This window comes from Triturus cristatus, chromosome 2_2 (genome assembly GCF_964204655.1).
Source record: "Triturus cristatus chromosome 2_2, aTriCri1.1, whole genome shotgun sequence".
NCBI lineage: Eukaryota > Metazoa > Chordata > Amphibia > Caudata > Salamandridae > Triturus > Triturus cristatus.
The window spans coordinates 667,546,179-667,570,082 of NC_140582.1; positions in this window are offsets into that span (position 1 = coordinate 667,546,179).

Below are 23,904 nucleotides of genomic sequence, written 5' to 3' on the forward strand. Positions count from 1 at the left end.
AGGCGAATCATTCTTTCGACACTCAGAATGCTTGAGTGTTGATAATTGGATTTATTAATTGTTTATGATTGCCTTCGTAATGAAAAACTGAAACCTTTCTGTATGTTGCACTTTATGTTACTTGTTTGTTTAGGTTAATTTTTTCACTGGGACACTATTTGAAATTCGTATAAATATTGTCAATTTGTACCAGGCGGCAGTAAAGGAAGTTGTGCGTCTGTAAGCTGTGCGTTCTATTGTGTTAACCTGCTATTTTAAAAAAAACATCGTTTTACTTTGTTCTTAAACATCGACTTTTAAAAACACTTGAATTGTTTTTAAACTTGCTATTTGCACTCCTCACCTTCATTGAATTGTTGGACAGTTGGGGCATCTAGCGTGGGGACAGAAACGGAGTTGTGTTCAATACTCCGGGGGCGACTGGGCGGCTGACATCTTGGGAGGAGGGGGTTAGCGGTGCAGTTGGCGCTGACAGCTTGCATGTCCTCGGTCAAAAGGGGCGGATGTGGCGAGCGCGCACTTGAACCAGGCGGCAGTAAAGGAAGCGGTGCGTCTGTAAGCTGTGCGTTCTATTGTGTTAACCTGCTATTTTTAAAAAAAACATCGTTTTACTTTGTTCTTAAACATCGACTTTTAAAAACACTTGAATTGTTTTTAAACTTGCTATTTGCACTCCTCACCTTCATTGAATTGTTGGACAGTTGGGGCATCTAGCGTGGGGACAGAAACGGAGTTGTGTTCAATACTCCGGGGGCGACTGGGCGGCTGACATCTTGGGAGGAGGGGGTTAGCGGTGCAGTTGGCGCTGACAGCTTGCACGTCCTCGGTCAAAAGGGGCGGATGTGGCGAGCGCGCACTTGAACCAGGCGGCAGTAAAGGAAGCGGTGCGTCTGTAAGCTGTGCGTTCTATTGTGTTAACCTGCTATTTTTAAAAAAAACATCGTTTTACTTTGTTCTTAAACATCGACTTTTAAAAACACTTGAATTGTTTTTAAACTTGCTATTTGCACTCCTCACCTTCATTGAATTGTTGGCCAGTTGGGGCATCTAGCGTGGGGACAGAAACGGAGTTGTGTTCAATACTCCGGGGGCGACTGGGCGGCTGACATCTTGGGAGGAGGGGGTTAGCGGTGCAGTTGGCGCTGACAGCTTGCACGTCCTCGGTCAAAAGGGGTGGATGTGGCGAGCGCGCACTTGAACCAGGCGGCAGTAAAGGAAGCGGTGCGTCTGTAAGCTGTGCGTTCTATTGTGTTAACCTGCTATTTTTAAAAAAAACATCGTTTTACTTTGTTCTTAAACATCGACTTTTAAAAACACTTGAATTGTTTTTAAACTTGCTATTTGCACTCCTCACCTTCATTGAATTGTTGGACAGTTGGGGCATCTAGCGTGGGGACAGAAACGAAGTTGTGTTCAATACTCCGGGGGCGACTGGGCGGCTGACATCTTGGGAGGAGGGGGTTAGCGGTGCAGTTGGCGCTGACAGCTTGCACGTCCTCGGTCAAAAGGGGCGGATGTGGTGAACGCGCAGCGGACGCGCGCAGCGGGCGCGCCGCTGGCGCGCCGAAGGCGCGCCTAAGGCAAGCCCGTCTGCGCCCGTCCGAGCCCGACCGAGACCAGAGGCCATTTCCCCTGCCCCTGCAACCATAAGTCTGCACTCATATTCAGCTGACCAACTGAAGAAACTCCGGGGCATGGACAAGTGTCATCACTGCTTGGGCCCCCCCTTTGAACAGAGTAAATGTACAAATTGTAAGTTTGCCCTGAAATTTGAAGATCAGACAGATAAGACCTGCCCCCTAAAAACCAACTTCAATATGAAGTTGGTAAACTGTCGTTCTCTACCGAAGCATTCGCTAGAAATTAGACTACTTCTAGAGGAGACCAGACCAGACGTAATATTTCTTACTGAGACCTGGCTTACGGATTGGTCTAATCCTTCGGTTGTCCAGGCGCTCCCCCAAGGCTACTCCATCCAGAGGCAAGATCGATGCAGTGGCCGAGGAGGTGGACTTGCCATTATTCACAAGGAGTTCTTAGGCTGCCGAATCTCGGATGGACTTATCCGGGATTGCGAAAGCTGCTCCTTTTCTATCAAGTTATCTCCCACATGTACTTTTTCAGGCATGCTAATATACCGACCCCCAGGAGCTATAGGATCCTTTATTGGGGACTTGGTGGAGAATATTTCCACATCGGTCAGTTCCTTGCCTAATTACACTGTGTTTGGAGACCTTAACCTACATCTCGAAACCCGCTCGGCCACCTATGTGGAGGAAGTAACTGACGCATTAGAGGTCTTACTGCTGTCCCAGAAAGTGATGGGCCCTACCCATGTCAAGGGACACCTGTTGGATCCAATCTTTTCCAATATCCACCTCCAAATGGAGGATCCCCTGCCGCTCCCTTGGACGGACCACCATTTAATTTCGTTCTCTTGGCTGACCTCCGTGAGCAGGAAGGTCGAAAGCCACACCAAAATCCCGAACCGGAGATGGTCAAGTATCTCCAGAGAGGAATGGGTTGCCATTCTTAAAGAAACACGCCCCAGTCTTGAATCTGACCCCGAAATTGCTAACCTACAATTTAATCAATGGATTAAAAATTCATTGGATGTACTTGCCCCGATAAAACTTAAAGGCATCAAAAAAGGCACAAAAAAAGTGGCATGGTATACCATGGAGCTAAGAGACCTAAAACGGAACTGCAAGGTGCTCGAGAGGCACTGGAGGAAAGATTTTTCACCTCAGAAAAAGAAAATTTATCGTGATGCATTAAAACTGTATAAAACAAAGATCTCCAAAGCCCAATCTACGTTTTATGAGGCAAAAATTCTATCTGCGCCCAATGCACCCAGAGAAATCTTTAAAATATTTAAAGCCCTGACCTCCCCTCCCGTAATATCAATGACACTGACTGATTTACAAGGGTGATGTAACAATCTAGCAGAATTCTTTCACGATAAGGTTCAGGCGATCTACTCAGCCTTCTCGACCGTCGATAACTTTAATCGTGACCTCTCAACGGTGGAAAATAGAGGCCGTCGAGATCAAAGTTTGGAAGTCTTCCCGCCCTTAAACGCAGACATAGTGGTGTCTATACTCAATAAACTAAAATCAGGTTCCCCAAATGACCAGGCGCCTCCCACTGTGCTACAGAAGGTTGCCCTAGAAATAGCTCCTGTCATCGCTACACTGATCAACTCCTCTTTGGCAGCAGGCACAGTCCCCACACTATGGAAGGAAGCCATGGTGAAAGCCCTGTTAAAAAAACCAGGATCGGATCCGGAATTAATGGCTAACTATCGCCCTATTTCTCTGCTCCCGGGAATAGCTAAAATTGCAGAGAAGCATGTTAACACTACCCTCTCCTCCTATCTGGAGGAATATAACTGCCTGCACCGTACTCAGACCGGCTTTAGAGCTCACCAAGGTACGGAAACTGCCCTGGTCGCAGTACTGGAGGAGACAAGGAAAATTATGGACTCAGGAGGATCAGCTGCACTGATCCTCCTTGACCTCAGTGCAGCATTCGATACCGTCAACCATCAAACCTTGATTTCAAGGTGCTTCGAGATGGGGGTGACTGGTTTAGCACTGAGTTGGCTAGCCTCCTTTCTAGAAGGTCGCACTTTCCAGGTTTTCGAGGAGAACGTGTCCTCTGGGAAGATACCCCTGAAGAGTGGAGTGCCCCAGGGCTCCTTTCTTAGTCCTACTCTTTTTAATATTTATATGAGTCCTCTAGCCAAAATTGTGGAGGCATTCGGCATACAAATAGTGATGTATGCCGATGACACTCAGCTGATTGTTTCTCTCAAAAATCTTGGACAGCCACAATGCAATCTCTCGAGATGCCTTGAGGAAATATCAGCCTGGATGAAACAGTCCTGCCTCCAACTGAATGGAGCAAAAACAGAACTTATGCTGCTGGGAAAGCCCTTGCCCCCAGAACTGTTCCTGGCCTGGCCCAGCTGCATGGGATCCCCACCCACTCCTAAAAACCACATTAAGAGTCTAGGAGTGTGGTTGGACGAAAAATTGGATATGAAGACACAGGCCAACAAGGTTGCTGGATGCTGTTTCGGGATCATGAAAACAGCTAGAAAGATCCTTCCTCTTCTCCCATTCCACGCAAAAAAACTGCTCCTTCAAGCATTGGTTCTGTCACGCCTGGACTACGCTAATGCCTTGTATCTAGGAGCTCCCCTATCTACAATAAGCATTTTGCAGAAGGTCCAGAACTGTGCAGCAAGAATCCTCCTACAAATCCCACGGAGAGAATCAGCTAAAGGAGCAATCAGACAATTGCACTGGCTTCCGATCTCTGAAAGAATCAAATTCAAGGCCCTATGTATTACGCATAAGGTCCTGACCAAGAATGGCCCTCTAATCCTTCAAAAGATAGTTTCCCCATACCATCCCAATAGACACCTTCGCTCTGGTAGTAAACACCTGGCTATGGTCCCGAGAATCCTTAGATCCAGATGCGGAGGTCGCTCTTTTTCCTACGTTGCATCAAAGACTTGGAATATCCTCCCACACTCCATTCATATGGAGGAAGAATACCTACCCTTCCGGAGACTACTGAAGACGCATCTTTTCCCCATCGCATAAGCAGTCAGCGTTCTGTTCACCTGGTTCTCAGCGCTGGGAGGCCCTAGGGTAGCCATGCGCTTTACAAATGCCTCTTTATTGTGAATTTATGTCCACTTCCTACAAAACTTTTTTATTATATAAAGAGAAAAAATATTTTCTACAAAAGATCTAATGTGTATGGCTGTGCTTTTCTTTCTGACATCACATTTAATCCTCTTTTTTGGACCGCTATCATGTATTTTACATTATATTAGCAAGTATTAATCCACACGAGCCATTGTTTCCTTACAACACATAATACCCAGGCTCCTTGTGGGTAGGGTTTCCTTGTTTCCTAATCAATCTGAGTGGGTGAGTGGCTCAGCGTGTGAGTGTCTGAGTGGGTCCCTGAGTGCGTGCATAAGTCTCTGAGTGGGTCTGTGTGTGGGTGCGTGGGCTTCTGAGTGGGTAAGTGAGTCGGTGCATGAATCTCAGAGTGGGTCTGTAAGTGAGTGTGTGAGTGTCTATGTGAGACTAAGGTTGGAAGTATAAGCATTTTTTTCAGTCATATTCATGAAGTCGTTGTGACGTATATTCACAAATGTATCAGCATGTTACACAGGGGTCCTGCTCTGACTATCGCAGTGAATTTGCGAATATTGCAAGTGGAAAAAAGTCGATCTTCTACATAACATACATATAGGGGCTTTCTCAAACACCCTTATATTTCTCTCATGGGGTCAGGAAATGTCCAACCTAACCTCTTATGCCACTATCTGCCATTTGGTTTGAGACCTGGGGACAATTGCGATGAGGTAAAATGGTGGCCGCAACTCTCAGCTCAGGTTGCAGCCAGCCAATCATGGCATTCCTGTTAGCACACACATTTGTGAATAAACACAAAATCATCGTGAATTAGCCGCAATAGCAGATATCCAAATTTTAATTTCGTTATATTTCTCAACAACTGCTGAAGAGATTTACAGCACATAAGTGAAAGTGTGATCTGCAAACTAAAATCTATCTTTCTGCTAAATTTGGCGTAATTCCGTCCAGTGGTTCGGGCTGTAGTCATGTTTAAAGCTCCTTAGGAGAATCAACATGGGAAATGCACTTTTTATGACCCCCCCTTTGTCTTGGCCCCCGCTTTATTGATATTGCAAAATATTCCATGCACAACAAGAATCCCTATCACTGGCACATGATTTTGGGAACATTTTGTGAAGATTCATCAAACAGCGCCAAAGATATGAGCATGTCAAAAAACACTTTTCCTGTAGAAACATGGTCCTAATTAAAGCAACCTACTTGTGACCGCATATAGTATATATATACTATATGCATATATATCTTTTTTCTTATAGGACATGTATGAATTTTAAGTTTGGTATTCATACAGTTATTATTTATAAACTGTATGTGTCCTTTTAACGTTCCAGGTATTAATACTTTCTATTATTCAGTGTGTTATTTCATTCACTGTAAATATGAACAAAAAAAAGAAAATAGCTATGTTTCGTAGTGATTTTCAAATGATCATGAATAGTGCCTATGTATACATTTGTAACTTTACAGCGTCACTGGTGAACTCTGTATATATGTGGAATTCTGGCAAATAGTAATAATGACGTATTTAGGAACATTCCTAAGATGTTACAATATTTACTGTTTTCACTGTCTTCCATATATAATAAGGATGTAGTCTGTTTACCATGTATATTCATCACGTGACACGGGTTCAGCAATTTAGAAAAGTCTTTCCACAAAGCCAGCCTTATGTGATCAAGGCCCTTGTACCGGCCGAAACGCGTCATGGCAGGCAGAAGAGAGAAATAAATAAAAAGAAATCTCAAAACCACGAAGAGGAGTTTGCACGTTCTTTCTCGCCATAACCGGAGGTTAAGGAATGTTTGGAATTGATGTCAATACTGAAGGGAAGTGGATCTGCTTCCTGTTGGCGAACCCCCTTCTCTGAAGCAGGCAGCCGTCTTCAGCCACAGTGTGCGAGGAGCAGTCCAGGAGGACAAGTACGGCGGCAGCCCCCTTTGTAGCTTCAAGTTTTCACCAGCTTTGGAAATGCCGCTGCCCGCGTCCCAAGCAGTGGGACATCAGCAGGGCAGCCCTCTAGTGGCCGCCCGTCGGAGCTTGCCCCCTTTTCTGCCTCGCGCGCGAGGCTACGCCCAGGGAGGAGACCTCCCAATAGTGTGTAGGTGGAGGCGGGCCGTTGGGGGTGGGGGCGAGGCTTGCCCCCCTACTTAGCAGCCCCTCTCGCCCAGTTCCTCCTCTGTTTCCTGCGCGCCGCTCCAGCCTGGACACGCGTATTTCCAGCCGTCCCGCGGTACCTGATCGAGGCCCCCTCCAGCGACGTCGTGCGTTCCGTGAATTCTCCTACGTCCGGTGAGTCTTGCTGACCTCTCCCACCCCGGCCCTGTCCCTGGGCATGACCAGGTGTACAGGGCCCTGTGGCCCGGGAGGCCATGGGTGTGGGGGGCGCAAGCAGTGGCCCGCGCCCCTGCGGGGCAATGCGGGTGTTGTTGGAGGAGGGGGTCAGGGGCCGTAGGGGCGAATGCGGGGGGGTTGGGCCGAGGACTAACGGTCTGGCATGCTCCCGTCCGATTGTATGCGTGCAGCTCGCGCGGCCATTGTTCCCGTGGGTCCCAAGTTGGTAGGCCTGAGAGTGTGGGCGGGTCGCAGCGTGAGTCAGGCAGATCAGAGGCCCGCAGGCAGGAGCTCGCCGGAGCCCGGTGTAGCAGTATCCTTCCCCCCTTTCATGGCTCTCACATACGCTAACGGCGAATAATCATTAATCCGCTAAAACAGTCTGAGCCCGTTCCCACGTAGAGCTGGTTTCACGGTTCGAGAAGGCTCCCTCCGAGATATTTTCTCACGGCTGGAATGTAGCCCCACTGTGAATGTTTCGCATAAACGGGGGCATTCGAGCCAACCCCCCCCGCGTCCCACGATAGGTCGGGGGCCACCAGACATGTGCCGTGTTGTAATGGACGTGGGGGATCCGTTGTGGGTTGTTGTGCACGTCGCGTTCCCATTCGGCGGATTGTGATCCCTGACCGCATTTGATGTGCGCATCGGGAGGTCGTAGCTGTGTGTGCGTGATGTATGGGGTTTGTCGGTTTCGGCGCACGAATTTTGGTGTGTTGGCTGCACGTGTTTACTGCCTAGTCACAACAAGTGGGAGTCCCTGGTTACGTGGTATTGCACAGGATTGATCAACGTTGGGGACCGGGCGGTGGCTGCGTGTTGGTCAGTGACGGCGCGGCCATTCCCTATGTTAAGGGCCACGACGCACGCGCTCTCAGTAATCAATGTGTGTCAGGCGACGGTGACCTTGTGCAGCGCGCCATGGCCTGCGGTTTTGGGCCCACGCGTTTTAAGTTAACACGCGCCACAATAGTACAATAGTAGGAGCACCCACCCCCCCTCCCCCCCCCCTGCTACGCGACAGGGCGCGGGCCAGCATGCTTGGGTGCATCCACGTTAGACCGACTTAGCGGGGGGTGGAGCGTTGGTCAGGGACGGCGCGGCCATTCCTCACGATCGGAACATCCGGGGGTCGGGTCCGCGCGCACGTAACAGTATGAGTACCCCTCTCTTTCACGCGACGAGGGCGCGGGATGTCATGCCTGGGGGCGCGCTCACTTAGCCCGCGTGTTGTGCGATGGTTGGAGCGTCGAGCCACCCCCTCGTGGTGCGGGTCAGGCGCGAACCACCCAGTGCCTGAATGTGTGATGTAAATACAGTGTCCGTGTGCAGCGCGCCTAGACTTAGTGGGCGGGGCCACGCGGTGGAGTACTACGCTAATGGTAATGGTAGAACCCGCTTTGGCGCTGCATACACATGGGTAGTCGCCTTCTGCTGGGGCCGTGGCTTGGGACAGCAACGCTGTGGCACGCGACAAGACCCGGTTGGGTGTGGGCTTGTTGGACGGGTGTGGGCTTGTTGGACGTCGCGTCATTATCCCGTGCTTGTGGCTTTCACTGGGGAGCGTTTCAGCGGCCGTGGTTTCGTGCCTTGGTTTTCATACCCCGCGGGCGGCGGCGCGCAACAGACCAATAAGCATTTGACCGCGGAGGCGCGTTTCCTGCTGTAATCGACCGAGGGCGCATCGGGCGGGTTGCATTCAGCCGCGCAGCGCCTGCTCGGGCAAGCAAGGAATGAGGTATCCAGGGTGGGTGGGCTGCTGGGGGAGTGCAATTACTGTTTCACCCCAGAGGTGCGGCTGCCAACCCTGGTCGGACTGAGACCAAGCTGCGCACAGGTTATTCACGGATGTTTTCTGTAACCTCCTTGGCCTTTATCCCCCTACAGGTAGACCGAGCTGCAGGTAACACTAAATTTGTGACAGAGACTGCGTACTGTTTATTCAGATATTATTTTAGATGTAGATAGATAAACATCTTTTTGGTCCTGAAGAATCGCCAGAGTACTTCTCTAAATGGAGCGAGAAACATGTCGACCCAACTGAGGCAGTGTATATAACTTAGTTAATAACTCTAGGTTAATAACACTTAACCTCAGAATTTTTTAACTAGGGGAGAAGACTTCCTAATAAATTAGTTGAGTAAGTACCTCGACCCCTATTTTTAAATACCAACGCATTTTTCATCTACATCACTTTAGAGCCTCACACACGCACGCATCCACCGGCTTCATTGGATTTAAAAGATCTCCATAAAAGTGCTCCTTAAACAAGATCCCGTCGGGTATTGCACCAGCCGACTCGACGCAGGAGCAGCCCGATGATGATGCAATACATTCGAAGGGGTAACGTAAATTACGATACCCTTGAGTTTGTGTGAGGGCCTCAATATCCAATATTTTAAGTGTCCGTGAACACACATTTTTTCCCCCCCCTTTTTCTTATCTCACTTATAGGAACAGCTTTGTTTTCGTTGTTGTATCTTCTGAGGGCACACATAGCTGGACCTTCTTTCATAAAGCGCCCTTACGCCCCCCCTGTTCATTTTGTGGATATATTATGCACGGATCTCTATCCGTGGGGCATCTTCCGGTGGGTTAACCTGTGCATATCCCCCATTTTTAAGGTTTCCATGTCCTTTTCCCCCCCCCTTTTTTAGTACAAAAAGGACTTCTTTTTGTCAGTTCACCTGAACCCTGTAACTGGCCTCTACAGTCGATAACATCAATACTATAAAGAGAGTATCTCATAACCAGAGACCATTACTCAGATCATCATCATAATGGAAGGTCAAGGGCTAAGTTTTGGGGATGATTTTGTTGACGAGATACTCAATGCCCCCTCAATTCTGGGAGCTGATGGTGGGGCAGCCACAGGGAGCCAATCAGAAGACTGGCAGTCCTTATCCTCACTAAAAAGAGACTGGGTGAAGATCACACTCCATGGCGCCCTGATGACAGAATACCTGAGGGCAAACATCGCCCCTAATGGCTTAATAGTGAAAATCTTCCCACGTATTTTTCTAGAGGACGGAACATTCAAGACCGATTGGTCACAGGTGTCATGGAAATGCACCAGAGATCTCCTCATATTGATTATTAAGACAGCCAAGAGACTAGCGGATACTCTCTTGGCAAGGATCCAATTGGCAGAAAGCACGTTGAAAAGTGCAACATCTACGACTCTTTTTAAATCTAAGTTGTCGGAAATCAATAACGAGATCGCAGAACATCGCGAATACTTGATGCGACAAAAGGTTAAGAAGTTACAAAAAGATGTGAACAACTTCAACAAAGAGAAAATGTACCCCTATTTAAAAGAAGATTTTGTACCTCCAAGTTCCAACAATTCTGGAGATTCCGATACAAATTCTAACTCCACTAGAAGAGGCTCCTCGAGCAACAGTAACTCGAGCACTGACTCAACTAACTATGGTACTTCACGTAAGGGGAATCGCCAAACCTACCCCACTTTCCAACCGCCTGCTTTTCAATATCCAACTTTTTGGCAATACCCTATGAATTTGCACGGCCAACCTCAATATCCAATACCACCACAGGGCCCGCCACAGCTCTACCCCCCGGTATACAACCAGCCTTTTTTAGGCAGAGGTTGGGGCAGAGGGCGCGGGCGAAGAAGAGGAAACAATCAACAAACCCAACAAGGAACCAGAGTCCAGTGGGAAGACACTCCGAGAACAATGGAAACCAGGAGCCACACCAACACCAGGAAGAAGACCTAGTTGTCAACCTTTCTCAAAGAACTCTTACTGAAATCGAACACAGAGTACTCCAAAAAGGGTTGGGCTTTGTACCAACACCTCAGATCGATGAATTCAAACAGCAGTGCGAAATTCAACAATTTTTTCGCAAAATCAGGTTAAGATCCTTTTTTGATGGAACCGAGACCACAGAACAAACAGACAGTGGTTTGCACATTAAGTCTTCCTTCACTCCCAATATGTCAATGATTCCACCAGAAGTATTGACTTTCGAACAAGCCGTATTAAAAGACCTGGCCAACATAACCAAACCCAAGAAATACAACAACTTGTGTAAAGTGGAGATTGAGGCTATTAGGAACTTGTCCAACGATACATCAATAACCATTAAGCAAGCAGATAAAGGAGGGGCCACGGTCATAATGGATACATCAGAATATGACCTGGAATGCAGACGACAATTGAGTGACAGAACTTACTACACTCCGGTCTCCGCCAACCCCACCCAAAACCTACTTGCTACTATCACAGCCTTAGTCTTCTCGGCTGAGAGTGAAGGCTGGATTAGCAAGAAAGAGGCTACATTTCTGGTGAAGAAGAATCCACGCACTCCATACTTTTATACCCTACCAAAAATCCATAAGGGTATTTCACCTGTCCCCGGAAGGCCCATCGTATCAGGGATAGATTCAGTCTTAGAACCGTTGTCCCAATTCTGTGACTACTTTTTGCAACCTCTAGTCAAGAAGACTGCGTCTTACATACAGGACACCGCAGACTTATTAAAACTCTTGAATGAACTACCATCCACGGATGAGATCACACTATTGGTGACCCTAGATGTACAAGCACTGTACACAAATATACCACAAAGGGCTACTCTGAATGTGGTAGAAGAAGTCCTGAATCAGGGAGTCTGGGAACATAACACCCCCACTGGTTTCATTATGGAATGTGCCACCCTAACATTGACGGAGAACTTCTTCGAATTCAAAGGCCAGATTTACAAGCAGACACAAGGAACTTGCATGGGGAGCACGGTTGCTCCTAGTCTGGCTTGCTTATATATGTCTGATTTTGAGACCCGGTACATCTACCACGAGTCCAACCCTTTCAGCACAGACATATACCTCTGGAAGAGGTTTATTGATGATATCCTCATCCTTTGGAAGGGGGATATGTCGACCTGTACCGAGTTCTGTGATTGGATCAACACCCTTGACCCACACCTCAAGTTTTCACAAACAGTGTCCGACAACATCATTCCTTTCCTAGATTTAAACATCAGTCTACACAGGGGCACTTTATCCACCTCCCTATACAAGAAACCAACAGATCGTAATAGTCTATTACTATATACAAGTCATCATCCCCGCAGTCTGAGGGATAATCTACCCATCGGACAGTTCCTTAGGGTAAGACGAAATTGTAGTGACTTGGCAGACTACAGAGTAGAAGCGAAGAAATTGGCCAATAATCTTCGGGCACGTGACTACCCTACCAAACAGATAGCCCTGGCCAGGAAGAGAGCCCGAAACAATAACCGTGAAGCCCTTCTAGAACCCAAAGTGACAACTCCAAACGAAACCCTGACCTGTGTCACATCATTTACTCCATTGTCAAATCAGATTACTAAAACAATCAAAAAACATTGGAACATTTTGAACACAGGTACCATGCAACTTGAAATTCCTAGATTTGCATTCAAACGTACAAAAAACTTAAAAGACACCTTGATTCACACTCGACCACGTCCGCAGGGGCAAACAACCCAGAGACAATTATGGGATTTGCCACCTGTAACTGGACACTACCCTTGTGGCTCGTGCTCAGTGTGTCCCATGACCACAACACACAAGTCTGTCCTCTTTAACAACAATTTTAAATGGGAGCTACGTCGCCATACAAATTGCAACACAGCGAACTGCATATATCTCATCACATGCCCCTGTAGACTGCAATATATTGGCATGACCACTCGCCCCATCAAAATACGCATGACTGAACACCGCAGCAATTTTCGCTGCAAAAAAATCACCACTAGAATGTGCACCCACTTTCTAGAAAAAGGACATCTTCCAGAGTCATTCACCTGGCTCATATTGGAATCATTTTCGAGCATCACCAAGGATGCTTTACTTACAAAAGAACAGAGGTGGGTGTACAGGTTGGGCACTCATGTGACAGGATTGAATGACGCTATTCCTTGGGCTTCCATCAAACCTCCTTGAATTACGTACCCATTAACACCATCCCCTGACACACTGCACTCTCCTATACTGATATAGAGGCTCATATAGCGAACTTCGTATGTAAAGCCTGAAGAAATGATTTAGAGTGAATCACATAGACCCACAATGCAGACTATGCAACTTAGGATGGGGGCCTCTAAATATACTTCTACATCAATCACCTTTTTAATAAAATATGTCTCTCCCTTAGATGTTTTTGACAACAATGTAATTAAGCAGACTCGCAAAATACAACCGGGTCTCAAAGGCGATATGTCGTAACGATTAAATAATGAGAGCAACAATACTTGAAGAGCCGGTGTACGACAAAAAGTTAAAGTACTATGACCCTCACCTAAGATGGCGACCGCATTCGCCACCGGCCGCTGTTAAGCCATACAATTCCGAGTGTTCCTATCACTTCCGGGTCCACGTCAAACGCCGTCTTCAAATACGGCAACGAGAATCTACACACCGCCGCCCAGTCCTGGTAGAACGGGGTAGGTGTGTACGAGACACGGACTCGGCGTGTCAGTAAGTAGACTTCTTTTTTATTTTTTTCTGATCTTTATTGTTTTAACTTTGAAACACAAAGAAGGGGTTTTAGAGGATTTGACTCGATACTACGGGACCCATTTAGTTAACAAATAAACGGACACCTTGTAGAATTAGGGATAAGCTTTAATGAGGACGCTAGCCGATCGCTCGTCATGACCCCATACTATATGTGATATTTATCCCTGAGCTTCATACAATTAGCAGTCAGCATTGACTACGAGACCTTGTAGAGTCAAAACATTAGCCTTAACGAGGACATGAGTCGAACGTTCATGACGACCCCTCCGAAGCTTAAAGATTTTACACCCAAGGTGATATTTATCCGTGAGCTCCACACAATAAGCAGTTAGTATTGACTATAAGAGCTAGCCTCTAATAAGATATCTCTACACGCCAACCCAGTTTGCATAGTTTACATAGTGCTTTACCATGGGGTTCTTTCAATGTAATCACAGCAAACAGCGACCCAGATATAAAGGTTGGGGCAGCCATTTCGGCAAATACATGCTTTAATTAAAAGACTAAGGATAGTACCTTCACCAAGCATTAGGGTCAGAGCCATAGTTTTCATTGAATGCAACTCTCTACAAAAAATGAACCATCCTTACCTTCACGATTATACAAAAAGGAGTGTTTTTAAATCAGAAAATATGAGTGTCCCAAGCATTTTTTCAGAATTCAGGATGTATCTACAACAATAAGAGAAGGGGCCACCATGACCCTGGAGTTTTTCATTTTTAACAACCCCCGTTCCTCTAGCTGTGTTCATATATGATTACAGAACGCGAGGAACTCCTTGCGTTCATCTACCAGGAACTGCAGTGGAATATCCTTATGAATTGTTAGGGTAAGTCCATTTATGAATTTTACCAACACCGTGTTTAATAGAAGTCACTTCACAGGGTTCAGTCTTCACTTAGTTTCTTTTCACCTTTCACGTTTAGAGTGCACTTTCACCACATTTGCACTCAGTGGTTCACGAGATATTTAATGTAAACAAACAGTGACTATACTATGTTTTCTGTAACCTCCTTGGCCTTTATCCCCCTACAGGTAGACCGAGCTGCAGGTAACACTAAATTTGTGACAGAGACTGCGTACTGTTTATTCAGATATTATTTTAGATGTAGATAGATAAACATCTTTTTGGTCCTGAAGAATCGCCAGAGTACTTCTCTAAATGGAGCGAGAAACATGTCGACCCAACTGAGGCAGTGTATATAACTTAGTTAATAACTCTAGGTTAATAACACTTAACCTCAGAATTTTTTAACTAGGGGAGAAGACTTCCTAATAAATTAGTTGAGTAAGTACCTCGACCCCTATTTTTAAATACCAACGCATTTTTCATCTACATCACTTTAGAGCCTCACACACGCACGCATCCACCGGCTTCATTGGATTTAAAAGATCTCCATAAAAGTGCTCCTTAAACAAGAGCCCGTCGGGTATTGCACCAGCCGACTCGACGCAGGAGCAGCCCGATGATGATGCAATACATTCGAAGGGGTAACGTAAATTACGATACCCTTGAGTTTGTGTGAGGGCCTCAATATCCAATATTTTAAGTGTCCGTGAACACACATTTTTTCCCCCCCCTTTTTCTTATCTCACTTATAGGAACAGCTTTGTTTTCGTTGTTGTATCTTCTGAGGGCACACATAGCTGGACCTTCTTTCATAAAGCGCCCTTACGCCCCCCCTGTTCATTTTGTGGATATATTCACGGATGCAGTCAGCCCCGTACCCTGAGTGGGTAGTATTGCGACGCATATGGGCACAAGACACGCCGCGCGCATGTGCGTATCGGGTTACTAGTGGTGGGGGGTTATGGGATATCTAGTGCATCACTTCCCAAGGTCGCAGGTTCAATCCCTGTACAGGCCAAGCTTCTGTGTAAAAGAGAAGACGCTTTTCTACTGTACTAACTCCGCTCTTTTCCCCAATTTCAGATCCGGTGAGGGACTGCCCGCGAGCGTAGGCTAGGATCCGAGGCGAAGGCGCAAGGGGACGCGCATAGCTGTACTTTCGGAGTAGCCCACCTGCCATGGAGAATATCGGGACACCGGGTCCATTTTTCTCCCAAGAAACGTCGGTCGAGGAGACGCAGTCGAGCGCACCACAGGAAGGGGTTTGGGCGGACTTTATGGCGTTCGCCCGAGAGAAGGGCACGGCGTGGGCCCAAGGTTTTCTGGAGGGCCGCAGGGTGGAGGATTCGGGCGTGGTCGTAACCCCCCCCCCTCCGAGGGCGCCCCAGGCCTTTCGGGGTCAGAGCCCTGGAGGTCCACCAGGGTGCGTAAGCCCACGTCAAAAGACATGCCAGAGGCCCAGCCGGCCAGGAAACGGCAGGCGACCGCAACACGTACCGGCCTCCCAGCAGTCGCAACAACACCGGTGCACGACTCTGCCACAGGACTCACTGACTTGGCCCAGATGGGCAAAGCCATGGACCAGATGCTTGGCCTCATGTCCGTCTTCCAGAGCCGCCTCGACGCGCTGGCTGCACCGCCACAATTGCCCACAGCGTCGGGCCCGCACCTGCTCAGGCGCCCGTGCTCCAAGTCTGGGCTGGGCAGAGTACAACCGTTGAACGGCGCAATGGTGAGCTGGGGGGAGCCTTGGGGTTGTCAACTCCTGGGGACACTGGCCCCTCCACAAGTATTGCAGCGAGCACTCCCCCGGCCGGCGCACTGGCGTCCCCGCCACCCACACCGGCGATTGCTACACCTCCCATCCCTGCTGCTGCTGAGTCTACGCCCGCCATAGCAACGGGTGTTGCGGCGTCTGGAGGGGAGGGTTTAGCTCAGGTCCCGAAGCCCCTTGTCACACAAGCGCCACTGGCATCAGGCCGCTGTTCCCTGGCATGGTTGGTGCCGCAGGCCGCGAAAGAAGGGATTTGGAGGCGAGAGTATATTGACATCCTGACATTACTTATGCATGGGTCGGCAGGGGTGGACACGAGAAAGATGGGGCGCAAGGAAGAGGAAAGGGTCAGGTATCAGCGATGGCCGGACAAGACGATCGAAAATTGGACATCTGCATTTAATATATTGGCAGCTGTCATAGTGCAGAAATTTCCGGAACAGAGTGAGGCTCTAATGCAGTATGCCAGCACGATACAAGAAGAGGCTAGGCTCTCTGGGGGGTTGGGTTGGTTCTATTACGACCAGGATTTCAGGAAAAGAATGGCCATATGCCCGGACCTGGGGTGGGACCAGAAGGAGATTCAGCTTTGGGTGGAACACATGTGCCGCCCCACCAGGGAGAAGAAGGACCAGGCATATAAAGGGCAAGGGGAGGCATTTGATAAAAAGAAGGACCAGTTTCCCAGGCGCCCATTTAAGCAGCCTTTTCGGGGTGGCAGGGGGCGGGGGCAGCGGCAGGGCAAGCGATTCAATTCTGGGACTTGCCGCCTTTTCAACGGGGGAAACTGCACCTGGGGGAGGTCATGTAAATTCGCACATAGCTGCAGCAAGTGCGGCGCGCAGCACCCTGCCACTTCATGCACCCCCAGCCCGAGCGCACCACAGCCCACAGCACCTATCAGGAATGACGCCCGACTCTGAGACCACACATAGGCCCCCTTCTTAGCCAGTCCCCCCCCCCAACAGTCCCGTCCCCCGCATTTCTGGGTGCACCACAGAGCACCACGGCCCCTGTCAAGGGTCCTTCACCCATCATCCTTGGAAATATCCTCCCACTCATTAGGCGGTATCCACTGCTCCGGGACAGACCGCTCCTGGCGGGGGGGTTCATTGATGGCTTTAGGATTCCCTACAACGGGCCGCTGGAGTCCAGGGATGCGAAGAACCTGAAATCCGCTAGGGATATGCCCGGGGTGGTTGACCTAAAGGTGAAAAAAGAGTTGTCAGCAGGAAGGGTCGCTGGGCCTTTTAGCAGCCCGCCCTTGGACCATTTTTTGGTGTCACCACTGGGAGTTGTGCCGAAGAAACAACAGGGCACCTACCGCCTAATTCACCACCTGTCATACCCTGAAGGCAATTCTGTGAACCACTGGCTGGACGATGGTATTTGTTCCGTGGCATACTGCTCCCTGGACATGGCCATTGACATGGTCAGGAGAGTAGGGAAGGGGGCGTGGCTGGCGAAGGCGGACATTGAATCCGCGTTCCGCCTGCTGCCGGTTCATCCAGCTAGTCAACATATGCTAGGCTTCAAGTGGGCAGGGCAGTTCTTTTATGATCGCTGCATGCCTATGGGCTGTGCTGTCTCCTGCGCCTACTTCGAAGCCTTCAGTTCGTTCCTTCAGTGGGCCTTGGGGGATCTCCACGGGATCACACAGGTGACCCACTATCTAGATGACTTCCTATTTTTCGGTGCGAGTGGGTCGGACGAGTGTGCAGTAGGCTTGAGTCGGTTTGAGGAGCTGGCAGAGTTTCTAGGGGTTCCCCTTGCCCCAGGTAAGACCGAGGGGCCGGCGCAGGTACTGACCTTTCTTGGCGTGGAGCTAGATACGGTAAAGGGCGAGTCGAGTCTCCCCGCCGAGAAGGTACTGGGCTTGTTGCAGGATATCCAGGCGCTGCTGGGCAAGGACAAAGCGACCCTCGGGGCTGTCCAGAGCTTGATTGGCAAATTGAATTTTGCAGCACGAGTGATTCCAGCAGGCAGAGTGTTTTCAAGGAGACTGGCGGGGGCCACGGCAAAGGTAACTCAGAAGCACCATTTTGTAAGACTGACCGCCAGCTTGAAGGCTGACCTTGCCATGTGGGCGGAATTCCTCATGGGCTTTAATGGGACGGTGATTTGGAGGGCCCCATGGATAGCCAGTCAGGAGCTCTGCTTGTTCTCTGATGCATCTGGAAGGGAAGGTTTTGGTGTGATTCTGGGGGAAGAGTGGTGCGCGATGCGGTGGCCCAACGCATGGCGCAAGAAGAAGGTGACACAGAACGTTGCAGTGTTGGAACTCTTCCCAATTGTAGTAGCACTGCATCTCTGGCGGGCCACGCTGAGCAATATGAAGGTTGTCTTCTGGTCAGACAACATGGCGGTGGTGCACGCCATTAATGGCCTGACTGCCTCGTGCCCGCTAGTCCTGAGCCTGCTGAGGGAGTTAGTCAGGGAGGGTCTGCGCAGCAACGTCGAGTTTAGGGCGCGGCACATCGCGGGTGTACGGAATGTGGCAGCTGAAGCTCTTTCTCGCTTTCAGTGGCTCCGGTTCCGGGAGGCCTGGCCGCGGGCAAGGGCGGAGATGACACCATTCCCGGACCACCTCTGGCGCTTGCTTCAGTGGGGGAGAGACTGAGGAAGATGGGGGAGAGGTCCTTGGCGCCAGCGACGCGGAGGAAGTACGACTCGCAGCTAGCAACGTTCGGAGCGGTAGGGGAGGCGCTGGGTTCCTCAGCCTTGGGGGCGGAAGAACAGGTAGAGGCCTTTGTGGTGTGAGCCAAGGAGAATGGCAGATCGTACTCCTGGATTAGTGGTCACCTGGCAGCAGTGCGCCACAACGCCAGGCTAGATGGTAGTGGCGACCCTACGGGGTCATCCAAGATTAGGGCGGCCCTGAAAGGCTGGGCCAGGGAGGAGGTTAGACAACCTGACACCAGGGCACCCATTGAATTCAGAGACCTCCAGCTCCTCCTAGACGCGGTACCCCTGGTGACTTTCTCCCCGTTCGAAGCTAGGCTGTTTTCAACGGCCTTCTGCCTGGCATTCTTTGGCGCTTTCAGGGTCAGCGAGCTAGTGGCAAAATCAAAAGCTGACCTGTCTGATTCTGCGCTGGGGATTGCGGATGTGGCCCTCAATGCATCACTGGAGCTACGGATTCGCAGATCAAAGACAGACCAGGCAGGGAGGGGGAAGACTGTGGTGTTACAGACCCTAGGGGACAACAGGTACTGCCCGGTTCACATGGTCAGGGAATACCTGGCTTTGCGTCCAGCATCCCCGGGTCCCTTCCTGGTTCATGCGGACGGATCCCCCCTCACCAAATTTCAGTTCGACCGTCTACTGGGAGCCTCGCTGGCTAAAGCTGGCCTAGCGGGGTGTGGGCGCAGATTCTCCTCGCACTCCTTCAGAATTGGTGCCGCCACTTCAGCGGCCAAAGCCGGCCTGGGCCCGGAAGGGGTAAAAGGGGTGGGGCGATGGGAGTCGGACTGTTTCAAGAGGTATGTTCGCCCTTAATGCTGTATGTGCAGCCCCGACTTTTGTTCCCGCTCTGGCTTTTTGTCCATTATGATGAACGTATCGAATTTTTGTGTGTAATAAAGATACGACTACCTAAAAGCCGTTTCATCGTTTTATTGACAGGTGACCAGGTCTGGTTGATGGGCCATTCCTACATCACGAGGCTGGAACGCTGGGCAGCACACAGGAACTGGTCGCAGAACTTTGCTAATACACAGCTTGTGTGGTTGGGTTTCCCGGGCATGAAATGGAGTGAAGCCCGCGGCACAATTGAACAGCGCCTGGCAGTCGTAGGGGTTCCGCCCTCTGTTATCATCTTGCACCTAGGGGGTAATGACCTGGTTGCCAGGGGGAGGAGGGCTCTGCTCTTGTCAATGCAAACTGACTTGCAGGCCATTAGCCAGGCCGGGGGGTCATGCGAGGTTTGGTGGTCTGAAATTGTCCCCTGCAGGATTTGGCGAGGGGCCAGGTCCCCGGCGGCAGTAGAGCGGTCCCGTAGGAGGCTCAATAGGTCCATGCAGAAATTTATGGAGCGTAGGGGCATGGGCTTCATCAGACATGCTTTGATCCAGGAGAAGGTTGAGGGGTATTACGAGGCAGATGGGGTGCACCTGTCCAGGGTAGGGATGGACATGTTCCTGCTCGACGTACAAGAGGCACTGGCTAGCAAGGGACATCAGTAACACCTATTGGGAGAGGGGGGCTCTGGCAGCGACGGTAGCCTCCCCAGAGCTGTGGCGGAGTTACAGGGCGATCTGGAGGCAGACGGGTACAGTAAGGGTACCTCTGCGACAGGCGGTACAGTAAGGGTACCCCTGTCCGGCACAGTAAGGGTGCCCGAGCCAAGGTCCAGGAGCCGAAGGGGGTTCTGGGAAGACCGCGACGGCGCCCCGTTAGTCCTTCGGGCGGTTGGGGGGCCTGACCAACCGGGGGTGTGCCACAACACGCTCCGCCCCTGCCGGAAGGGGCGGGAGTAGGAGACAGATCACGTGACCCAGTGGATGATCTGAAAATAATTATGTGCCACACTGCCGGGCATCGACCCACCGTGTGTGCTGGCTCACCAGGCGGGTGGAGCAGCTAGGGGCTGCTTGCCCTGGATCGCCCGTAAGATAACCCAATTTTATTATCATACTATGTTGTATGAAATAAACCTGCAGCAGTTCTTCACCCACAAAGAAAGTGTCAGTGTAATCATTGGGTGACGTCTGTGTATGCGTGTTGACTGAAGCGGATGACGGTGTGGTCACTATGCCGCTGCCCGCGTCCCAAGCAGTGGGACATCAGCAGGGCAGCCCTCTAGTGGCCGCCCGTCGGAGCTTCCCCCCTTTTCTGCCTCGCGCACGAGGCTACGCCCAGGGAGGAGACCTCCCAATAGTGTGTAGGTGGAGGCGGGCCGTTGGGGGTGGGGGCGAGGCTTGCCCCCCTACTTAGCAGCCCCTCTCGCCCAGTTCCTCCTCTGTTTCCTGCGCGCCGCTCCAGCCTGGACACGCGTTATCCCACCCTTTCCACTTACCCTACGTGTCAGAGGCAGCGCGTTATTGGAATGTTTTAATGTTTTCTTTTTGCGTTGCAGGCGGAGTTACAGGGCGATCTGGAGGCAGACGGGTACAGTAAGGGTACCTCTGCGACAGGCGGTACAGGAAGGGTACCCCTGTCCGGCACAGTAAGGGTGCCCGAGCCAAGGTCCAGGAGCCGAAGGGGGTTCTGGGAAGACCGCGACGGCGCCCCGTTAGTCCTTCGGGCGGTTGGGGGGCCTGACCAACCGGGGGTGTGCCACAACACGCTCCGCCCCTGCCGGAAGGGGCGGGAGTAGGAGACAGATCACGTGACCCAGTGGATGATCTGAAAATAATTATGTGCCACACTGCCGGGCATCGACCCACCGTGTGTGCTGGCTCACCAGGCGGGCGGAGCAGCTAGGGGCTGCTTGCCCTGGATCGCCCGTAAGATAACCCAATTTTATTATCATACTATGTTGTATGAAATAAACCTGCAGCAGTTCTTCACCCACAAAGAAAGTGTCAGTGTAATCATTGGGTGACGTCTGTGTATGCGTGTTGACTGAAGCGGATGACGGTGTGGTCACTAAGCAACGGGCGGGTCAGAGGATGCGCCGGTGGCAGTTTCCTCGATAGCGGTGAGTTTATTTGGCATTAACACAGGTGGGGAGGTGTTGGTTACAAGATATTCCCCAGCGCAATTAATATACACGCGGGGCTCTCACCAACAGCTGCGATGTCAAGGGACGCGTTGCCGGAACGTGAAGCGGCAGCTGATGTACTTTTCAGCAACCTACCAAGTACAACACTGCGAAATCCAACTATGCAACCTAATGATAATCAAACTGATGCAAAATCATTACTTAAGCAACTAGAAAAGTGTACAAGGAATGAGATAACTAAATGGTGGGAACATAGATCATTACACAAGTACGAGGAAGCAGGGTGTGTGCCTCAAGATTTACTCATTTTACTGGCACCCTCGTTTGAAAACCCGAACCCGGAAATGCTTAAAGAGTGGGCTACCAACAATCTAGCAGCATTGATGAATTTGGTAAAGATCTTAGTAAAATATGCTCAAAGTGACCGTGAAGAGTTATTAAAGGAGTTTCAAAGCTTAAATGAACAACTCAATAAACTAGAACAGACGGATTACATTAATAAAACAAGAAAATAAATCGATGCCAGAATGAAAAAACATGAGGATAAAATAAAGGCACGAAAAGCCTATAAGTATGCACGAGACAAAGTGGATTATGAGCTGGGCCAAGTATTTACATTTTCCCATAAACATGATAACGCTAAAAAGGTCAGATCAGAAAAAATATCACATATAATGCAACACATCAAAGCAAGGAAGTTATGGCAAGTGGAGTCAGTATGGAAGGATCTGGCTCTGAAACAGGATCACTCACAAGTGATAATGAATCAGATGACGGCATACTGAGAGTACAGAGCATTCTTGATCAGGCAAATATACTAAGTCCAGCAGAAGAGCTTAATTTTTTAGCAACAGACCGCTTACAGACACTACGCCCACGAAATCGGAACACAACAAAAGTGCCCGGCAATGAAGAAATCAGCGGCGATAGAAAGGCGCAGGCACAGGAAGAGGAAAACCGAGGAGAGCACAATGGCGCAGGCGGTAGATGAAAATGATAAAACCGTTATCAATCTGTCACCAATAGTTTTCACAAAAGCAGAAACCCAACTAATGGTTCTCGGCTGTCTTACTGCCCAGAGAGCAGTTTTACCTATGGAAGAACTCGAGTTGACATTTATAAATATATCAGAAAGCTCGAATTGAAAAAAAAAATCGCAATAAAAAATGGCAACAAACAAGCAGAGATTGAGGCTAATCAAAGAATGAAAAGCAACACATACAGTACCAACCTCCAAGCCTCAGATGCTTCTACATTATTGACCCTACATGGGTTGGACACTGAAATCTGTCAAGAACAATAGGTTGATAATAGTCAGGTGTCAACCCAGTAAAGACTAGCAACATTCACATTGAATCAACCCAGTGCAGGGATCAGCCCTTTCAAAGCAAAATCTACATTCTACCCCATGATGCCGAAAGACGCTATTGATATTTTTCATGAGAGTCACTGATGAAATAAAAAAACTATATCACAAAATCAATCATAGCAAAGCAAGACTTAAACACTGTAATGAACAATATGAGGATCTCATTCAGAAATTAAAAAACAATAAGGATATAGTTATCAATAAATCGGATAAAGGGGGAAATGTTTGATCTGGCCTCAAAATCAATACATCCAAGAGGCCTATAAACTAGTGTCCAGCACAGAATGTTATGCAAAAACCACCATGGCAGAATACAAAAAAGCAAAGGAAACCCTTGAGAAAGATCTTATGGGGTGGAAAAGACAAGGACTGATCTCTAATCAGAAGTTTAAATTTATGATTAATGACATCCCCACAATTTCAACACTGTATCTTATTCCAAAGATTCATAAAGAGTCAAATCCTACACCTGGAAGACCTATAATCTCAGCGATTGGTGGTATGAGCGAACAGATCACACAATATGTGGACCATTTTTTACAAATCCATGTGCAGACACTCCCTTCATACATAAGGGATACGAGTGATTTCCTTGACAAGATCCAACATATAAAATGGGAAAATAATCTTTTGCTCATTACGATGGACATCAAATTGCTCTATATGAGCATTAACCACCATACTGGATTAACAGCTGGGAAACACTA